This window comes from Papio anubis, chromosome 16, assembly GCF_008728515.1.
Source record: "Papio anubis isolate 15944 chromosome 16, Panubis1.0, whole genome shotgun sequence".
Classification (NCBI taxonomy): Eukaryota; Metazoa; Chordata; class Mammalia; order Primates; family Cercopithecidae; genus Papio; species Papio anubis.
This window is the reverse complement of record NC_044991.1, coordinates 64,842,228-64,851,552: the sequence shown is the minus strand read 5'-3', so window position 1 is coordinate 64,851,552 and position 9,325 is coordinate 64,842,228. Positions and strand designations below refer to the sequence as shown.

The 9,325-nt window shown below is 48.2% G+C and overlaps 1 long non-coding RNA gene across 1 annotated transcript; it reads left to right on the top strand.

The window, feature by feature from the left end:
- Positions 1-4,158: 4,158 nt before the first annotated feature.
- LOC110740508 lies at positions 4,159-8,302 on the top strand. The gene is made up of 3 exons (XR_002515140.2): positions 4,159-7,134; positions 7,327-7,462; positions 7,818-8,302. It is a non-coding gene; the product is annotated as an uncharacterized LOC110740508 (long non-coding RNA).
- The last annotated feature ends 1,023 nt before the right edge of the window (positions 8,303-9,325 follow it).

The following is a 9,325-nucleotide window of genomic DNA, read 5'->3' as shown; positions in this document are numbered from 1 at the left end:
CTTATGAGATCCCAATCTGTGATAGATGCCAAATGCTTAACCCAGCACTTGGCATGCAGGATGAAGTGGTGAAAGTTTACTAAGTGAAAATTAGCTCCTTGAGTGAGGAAAGGAAAAAAGAAAAGAGGGGCAGATGAGGGAAGTTGGTGTGAGGATGGCAGGCGCTAAGCAACTGTTGTCATGGAAAGGACCTGCAGGCTGGCACAGCAGCTCCTTTCTCGGAGGGGAGAGGATGGTCTCTCTGGGGGCATCTCTCCACCTCCACACACCTGCAGCCCCCTGCTTCCCAAGCAACTGTATCTGTTCTGCGTGAGGCTTCATCCACCGCGGTAGACCTGAAGACAGGGGCTGATTTTAGTCTTCCTCCAGGTTGGTTCCCAACCCACGGTGTCTGTCTGGGGTCCTGAGGCCAGGTGGCCCCTGGAGAGGTGGCAGAGACAGCTCAAGTCCTGAAGCAGAGGCTCTCTCCCCTGTTTGTAGAATCTCAGAGTTCTAGAATCTTGGAAGTGAAAATCAGCATTCCAGGACCAGCCATGAACACAAAACTGCGAACAACTCAAGAGTCTTGGAACAAGGGAGTCTCTGGTTTAAAGGATCTCAGTGTTTTCAGGCTAGAAAGGGCCAGGCAGTCTCTTCATGTGAGCTTCTGTCTCCCTGAACTATGTGGCCTGGATGCAATGATCATTTTCCTCTAGACAGGGCAGACAAACCCCTGGCTGCCAGGTCCCAGGCGTGGAGTCACCAGCACACAGGAAGAATCCAAGAGGACTTAGGAGGCGAGGTTTCCTGGGCAGGAGAAATGGCAGGAGCACAGGTGTCACAGATGGAAAGAGCAGTGTGTGTGTAGGAATGGGATAAGGAGCAGTAGTTATGCTGGGAGGAACTGTATTAAAGTAAGTAAGGGCTTCAGATGAAATCATACACACGTGAAGCACCTGACAGGTGCATTGCAGATACTCAATAAATGCTACTTCCCTTCCCCTTCTCTTCTGCTCACAAATCTCTATTTCCTGTTTTTCTGCATTATCCACATTTATACTGAGGAGTTCCGAGAAATGAAAAGATCTTCTGGAAGAGAGACACAGGACCAATTTCCCCCACCCAGAAACAATCACCTATCACAATGGGTAGGGGCTGTGTCCTCAATATAGGCCAAGACTCTGCAGGGAGGATGGCTGACTGATTGCTGAGAGAAGCCGCAGGAATGGGATATTTGAACTGGGTTTTGAGAGTAGAAGAGGAGTTTCCCTAGCAGAGAAGGTGGTGTTGAGAAGAAAGGAATTCTATGCACTTTCTGGTACTGTTAAATGAATGAATTGCTAAGATCTCCGGATTTCTAGTTTATACTTTATAAATAATTCAGGCAACTACCCAACTTTGCAAATGGAAAAACTGATGGACATGGGCATATACATGAAATTTCACACTTTAGCTCTCATTACCAAAATCCCCAAGCCAAGAAAACAAAGGGAATAACAGTGTGTCCTGAGCCCTCAAGGTAGACCTTGAGATGGAGAGAAGTTTCCAAGAGTTTGGGTACAAAATGAAGAAAAGAAGAGGGTTTTTAATAAAGCTAAATTTATTTCACTTAAAAGACTGTCTTTATTCTGAGGTCATGTTCTTCCTACTTTGGGAGTGTTTTCAACGTCTTTTCATTTATGAAATCATGAAGATAGTAAATGGCCATTCGTAGTTGAATTGTTTTTTGTTTTTATTTGGCAAAATAGTTAGTAACCCTATATTAGTTCTCAAAGAAAAATTTTTATATTGTACAGTCCTTGAAACCTCACATTTTCAGAACCATGGAGTCAGAAGCCATTGGTGGCAGAAGTGTATATTCTTTCTCAACATTTGGGCTGTGCTCAGGGGTCACCTAGCCAGTGACCCTCCCTGATGGCCCTGCCTAAAGTAGGTCCCCTCCTTTTCCCTATATTTTCTTTCTATTCCATCTCCCTTGCATTAGTCCACTGTCATGCTGCTAATAAAGATATATTCGAGGCTGGTTGCGGTGGCTCACGCCTGTATTCCCAGCACTTTGGGAGGCTGAGGCGGGAGGATCACAAGGTCAGGAGTTCGAGACCAGCCTGACCAACATGGTGAAACTCTGTCTCTACTAAAAATACAAAAATTAGCTGGGCATGGTGGCACGTGCCTGTAATGCCAGCTACTCAAGATGCTGAGGCAGGAGAATCGCTGGAACCCGGAGGTTGCAGTGAGCCGAGATAGCACCATTGCACTCCAGCCTGGGCGACAGAGCGAAACTCGGTCTCAAACAAAAATAAAAGCAAAAGACGTATTCTAGACTGAGTTAATTTATAAAAGAAAGATGTTTCACTCACAGTGTGGCATGGCTGGAGAGGTCTCAGGAAACTTACAATCATGGCAGAAGGGGAAGCAAATATGTCCTTCTTCACATGGTGGCAGGAAGGAGAAAATGAGAGCAAGCAGGGAGAATGCCAGACATTTATAAAACCATCAGATCTCACGAGATTCACTCATTATGAGAAGGGCATGGGGGAAACCACCCCCATGATTCAGTTACCTCCACCTGGTCCCATCCTTGACAAGTGGGGATTATTACAATTCAAGGTGAGATTTGGGTGGGGACACAGAACCAAACCATATCACCCCTGTTTCTTCCTTTTAGAACACTTATCACTCTCAGAAGGCATCTTACTAATTTGCACGTACACTTATTTATTTCTGCCTTCTAAATTTGAATATAAGCAGCGTATGGTCAGGGGCCATGTTTGTCTTGCTCACACACTCTTCCCAGCACCTAGCACAGTTCTTGGCACAGAGTGGGTGCTCGGGAAGTGTTTGTTGAGTGAATGAAGGAAGGAAGGAATGGCCATGGAGCTTGAGGACTCAGGCTGTGTGCAGCAGGGATAGTAGAGTGTGGTAGATGCTGCGAGTGCCACTATGCTGCAGGCTTGTGCCCCTCCTCTGGCCTCAGCTGCAGCTGGGCTGCACAGCTGTCATGCACGCTGGCAGATTCCGACCTCAAGTGCCTGCCTAGTCTCTCAGCTTTGCAGCCTCAAGGCTGTCTTGGAAGTCCTGGTCCCTTGTTCTGTGACCCAAAGGCACAGCCCAGAGGTGTGGAAAGTTAATGACCTACCTGGGGTAATGCTTATCCCTTGGGGGAATAGGAGTTAGAGGATAAATGCCCCAGCTTTCTATCCTCTGGGTGAACAATTCTGAGATGGCTTCTGCATAATACTCAGAGGCTATTCGCAGAATCGAATCCCAATTATCCACTGCGGCAACCAGCTCCTTCCCTGTCTTGCTCTCTTGGTTCCCTTGCTTCTACTTCCTATGAGCATCTCCCAAATAAAATATGTACCCAAGCATGTACTCAAGTCTTTGTTTTAGTCTCTGCCTTTCAGGGAACCCAACCTAAGACAGGCTGCGCCAGTTTCTTGCATCTCTAAAATTCCCTTTCACTCATTCTCCTCTCTGAGTACCACAATCCACCCACCCTGCTGTTCCCATTTGACTTCTAGAGAAATGCCCCTCCCACAGCCCTCTGAACTTCTCTGGCAGACAGGCTGGCAGGCCTTCACTGTCTTCCAACCCAGCCCCAGTTCTGGGAAATTTTAATGAAGGGACTTGGCTGGGCACTTGAGGGTCCAGGTGCTTTGGAGGCAGGAAGGGAGGGAAGGGGCGTCTCTAAATGAGTCTGTAATGACTAAATCATCTGCTGTCCCCTGCGCTCCACTCTGCCTTTTGTTCTTGGACTGAAACATGGCCCCCAGTCCATTATCTTCTCTTTTATCTCTTGGCCTCCCACTCTGCAGCCACCTCAGCAGAAACACTGATACGGGCTGAAACAGAAAAATCCAAAGTGGATACTGAATTTTACAGTCTACAAAGAAGCTTACAGGCTTAGCATTATTTAGAAAGCATTTTCTTATTTACAAATCATTTCTTTAGTATTATTATTATTGATGTTGTTTCTTTTCTTTCTTTTTTTTTTTTTTTGAGGGGGAGTCTTGCTGTGTCACCCAGGCTAGAGTGCAATGGCGCGATCTTGGCTCACTGCAACCTCCGCCTCCCAAGTTCAAGCGATTCTTCCACCTCAGCCTCCCTGGGACTACAGGTGCATGCCATCACACCTGGCTAATTTTTGTATTTTTAGTAGAGATGGGGGTGTCACCATATTGGTCAGGCTGGTCTCGAACTCCTGACCTCGTGATCCGCCCGCCTCGGCCTCCCAAAGGGCTAGGATTATAGGCGTGAGCCACCGCGCCTGGCCTGATGTTGTTTTCGTACCAACATTTGTTAACCCCAGGGAGCAATTCATTCCCTTATGTCTCTTTTGCTAAACAAGGGTAGAATCTGGCTAGACAAGCCATGTAATCAAAAGACATTTATTCATTCATTCATTCATTTACCTTTGGGTAGCTTCTCTGTGTCCAAACCCTGGGGATACAAGGCAGGGCCCTTCCCATCAGGAAGCTTGTCTCCTGGTAGGGAAGTGTATGGGTCAGTGTCTAACCAGGAAACACTTGAGTACTTACCAAAGAGAAACTTTAATCCAGGGCATGGAAGGTGGCAGAAGGTCTGAGAAGACAACTGGACATGGCAAAGCAGCCCGAAGACGAGTAATAGCAAGAGGCTGCCACCACCCCAGCCCAGGAGGAGGGTCACTTGGTGGAATATGGGACCATGGTGGGGCTCCAGGAGAGCTAGAGACATGGAGGAGACACAGCCACTGCTGGAGATGCTGCCCAAGATGGAAAGGAGAAATACCTCGACTTCTCCCTTCCTTCTGCCCTGTAGCCCCCAACCAGCGCCTCCCATTGGCCAAACCCAGCCCCCTGAAATACAGAGCAGAGGGGCAGAAGGGTGAGAACCAGAGATAAACGGGTAAGCAGATGATACTACACGAGAAGTCTGAGGACTGGGTAGGAGCACAGTGCTGGAGAGCATAAGGAAAGAATTGTGACTTTGCCAAGAGATGTCAGAATATTGGACAATCGGGTCATTTGGAGCTGGGCTTTGAAGGATAAGTAGGAGTTTGCTGAGCATCAAGGTAGAAGGGTGTAGTCCAAGTAGTAGAGATAACATACACAAAGGTGTATCCATGGAGGACGTTTTGGCTGTAACAGAAAATCCCCACTGCCAGGCCTGTACCTTTGCTGGTTCCTCTTCGTAGGATGCTCCACCCCCTCACTCTGGCCCAAATTCTTCTTCTTGCCCCAAATGCCACCCCTTCAGTCACCTGTTCCTAAACCTCAGAGCTGGAAGCCACAGTTCCAATGTCCCTTCACAGCTGTGGCATTTGCCGATGTGCCAGTGAGGGCCTTCCTGACTCACTTTTTCTATCAGCTGGGAGCTCCCCGTCCGAGGGAGCTGTGCTTTCTGTACCTCTCTGCTCCCTGTCAGAGCCTAGCACTGGGGCAGGCACCTGGTAGGGGCTAATGAATGCATGCTGAATGCATAACTAAATACATTAGCAAGTGAATCAATAGATAAATACATTCATGCTATTCCCTCTGCCTGGACTCACCACATCTGCCGTAACAGTAGCCCTTTTCATTAAGTTCATGTATCAACTTCCATGCTAAATTGCACGAGGGACCTTGTTGAATCTTCCCTAGCAATCCAGTAGGCGGCTGCCAATATTATTTTCATTTTACAGTGGAGGAAACTGAGGCTCAGAAAAGTTAAGCAACTTGCTAAGGTCATCCAATGCTTAAAAGGATAAGCAGGATGGAGGCTTGACCTTACTAGTTGTGTGAACTTGGGAAAGGCATTTCAAGACTCTGAATCTCAGAGTCTCAAGACTGAGAAGAGCTCCCTCCAAGCCCAGCCTCCTCTGGGTCTACCAGGCCCACACAGTTAACTTGTCTGTGCTCCGCCACCATCAGAAATAACAGTAATAATAATAGCATCTTATGTGAACTGGGAGTTTATCATGTGTCAGGGACTAAGCTCAACACCTTACACTGACATCCTCTGCATCCTCTTTACACAGAAAACACTGAGTCTCCACAGCAATCCTACAAGATGAATGTTCTTAGCTTCATTTTATAGATAAGGAAACAGAGGCTTGAGAATCAGGAGTCAATAGTAGAATCAGTCAAGAAGACAACAAATATTGCTGAGCATCTCTGTGCTGGGCATTGCTAGATGCTGGGGACACGTGACCAGGACAGCCATGGGACCTACTCCCACGGAACTGACTATTGAGAGAAACAGACCCTGAACAACTAATTAGAAACCATTGTGTGAACACCCACAGTGGGCAAGGTGCTATGACCAAGTCCATCCTGATTGTAATAGAAGGTGTGTGTAATAAGAGAAGCTAACCTTGTCTGGGGACCAGGGAAGGCTTCTTGGAGGAGATGACAGTTAAGCGGGGGTTCGAGGATGAGCAGGTGTTATTTAGACCCCATGTCACAAACTCTCGCCTCCATGGGGGCCTGTGATCAAGGGTCTGTCCACACTGCATGTCCAGATTGGGCCAATACCCCAGCATCTCCTGAACACACTAACTCTGGCTGGCCGTGCTCTTGGCTGGGACGGTGCAGCTGGCCCACTGCTGGGCCTTGCGATAACTCCTAGGCTACTGTTGATGAGAGATTCCTGCCAGGGCCAGAGCATCTGGAACACATTCAGCCCCTCACGAGCCAGTTCCTTCAGGAGCTGCCCGGCGGGCACGGAGCCTTGTCCTCCAAGCCCTGCTGGCTGCCTGGAGCGTTGGCAAACGGTCAGGAAGAGGCGGCTGGGAGGGGAGGACGAAGAGAATTCGATTTTCATTTTGCTCTTGGTTCCCTGTTTCCAGTCCAGATGCCTCCAGATCTAATTCCGAATAAATAATTGTACTGAGTAACCCGGGTCCCTTGGTGATTAAGTAAACACGCTGAGGCGGGTGGAAATTGAATTAGTGCGGTGTGCTCAGCCATTATTACCCGCCCCTTCTCATAAATATTAATGAGGGGTTATTAAGAAATGTAAATGCTGCCTCAGGGGGTTGGGAAATGGGGAGGGGGTCAGGGTTAGAGGACAGACCGTTCAGAAGACCGTTCAGAAGGCAGCGTGATTGAAGGCATTTTAAAAATTATGTCAGATCTTTCTCTTCTGCACCGTGGCAATGTTTCCGGATGCTTCATTTTTATTAAAACGAGGGTAAGGGAACAAATTTTAATTCGAGGATAAAATTAGCATTTTCCAGGCAGCCTTGTCGGCAGCAAGGACATATTTTGCCAGAAAATGGACATTTGGGGTGGGGCGGTGCGAGGTTGGGGGAGCCTGGGCTGATGGACGAGTTCCCTCGGTTCATCTCCAGGCAAGGGAGTAAACAAATTAATCTCTGAGCAGGGAGCAGCCTGGAAGATGATGGAAGCCTGTAGGATCCAGAAGTGTCTTTGCTGGGAAGCCAGGGGGTGTTACCAAGACCTAGGATGGCCTTACTGCTGCTCAGAGAGGCTAAGCACTTGTCTGAGGTCACACAGAGGTGGGTGCTCCGGCTGGGTTTTGTGGGCAAGATGAACTTTGAGAATGAGGCTGCTTCTCCCAGGCGAGCTCTAGGCAGAGATGCAGCCTCTGCTTCCCCATGTCTCTCACTTGACCTTTAGGCTCCCTGGATAGCTCACCTCTCTTGCTCCAGCTTCTGCCCTCACAGCTGCTTCCTAATCTCTGCTGCCAGGTTCACTTCCCCACTTTCACTACACCTTGTTTCTGCTCCACCGCAGGCTTGAGTGACTCACTATTGCCCCTAGGCTAAAGATCAGACTCCCTCTGACATTCAAGTCCCCCCAGGATCTGACCACATCTCCTTTCCCTGTGTAAGCTCCTGCTGTTCCTTGCAGCTGCAACCAGATGTACCAAAGAAGGACGAGAAGAAAGTGAGAACAAGAGGAATAAAAGAAGGTGAGAAGACAGGGAAAAAGGAGGAAGGAAGAAAAGGAGGGAGAAAAGTAGGGAGAAAGGAAGAGGAAACAAATGTTAAGTACCAAAATATCCCAGATTTGCTCAGTCTTTTATAGAGTAATGATGATGGTGATGTGATAATGATGATAATGACAATTGCTGCCATCCAGTGAGTGCTCAGCCTGTGTTAGCCACTGGCTCAATGCTCCTTCATCCTCCTGCACTGTCCCTAGAAAGCAGGTGTTATCTCCACTTTACAGAGGAGTAAAATGATTTGCTCCAGGTCCTACACGTTATAAATGACAGAACCAGCCTGTTGGACATCAAAACCTGTTTTTTTGTTTTTGTTTTTGTTTTGTTTTTGTTTTTGTTTTTTTGAGATGGAGTCTTGCTCTGTCACCCAGGCTGGAGTGCAGTGGTTCAATGTCAGCTCACTGCAACCTCTGCCTCCCAGATTCAAGCGATTCTCCTGCCTCAGCCTCCCGAGTAGATAGGTCTACAGGTGTGAGCCACCATGCCCAGCTAATTTTTGTATTTTTAGTAGAGACGGGGTTTCACCATGTTGGCCAGGTTGGCCTTGAACTTCCGACCTCAGGTGATCTGCCTGCCTCGGCCTCCCAAAGTGCTGGGACTACAGACGTGAGCCACTGCTCTGGGCCCAAAACCTGAATTATTCACTACTGCACCTCCCACCTCATATGGGCAGTTATTCTTATCCCTATTTTACAGATGAAGACAAAGAGGCTGGAAGAAATAAACAAGCAGAAGCAAGAGGAATCAAAATTCTCTAAACCAGCCTTATTCCATCTTTATAAGCACCTCTTCCAGAGAATACAGGGAAAATTCACTGAACAACCTCATTCCTGCTTCCTGCAGTGGATGGTGTCAGACAGCCCAAGAGGAACTTACAGGATCTCGGAGACCCAGCCCCGAGTAGTGTCCACCAGATGAAGCCTGCAGGTTGCTGCTGCTGGTTCCCATAGGCCTTCTCACCCCAGGCCATGAGCCCCAGACCTGCCAAATGAAGCTCAGATATGGGACCCAGGGACTTAGCCCCCTATGCTCTGGAAAGGAAAGAGTGAATATGATCAAATTCATGCATTTTAATGACTTCTTCAGCACGCCTCGCTCCACCCGCTCTAGCTCGCAGGAATAAAGGCTGACAGGTGCAGCTGAGTTAATCAGGGTGGATAATAGAGGGAAAGACAGGAATCACTGGCCAAATTGCAGCAGAGAAAAATGGGGGCAAAATAGGCCGGGTGCAGTGGCTTACACCTGTAATCCCAGCACTTTGGGAGGCCGAGGTGGGTGGATCATGAGGTCAAGAGATCAAGACCAGCCTGGCCAACATAGTGAAACCCCATCTCTACTAAAAATACAAAAATTAACTGGGTGTGGTGGCAGGCGCCTGTAGTCCCAGCTACTCCAGAGGCTGAGGCAAGAGAAT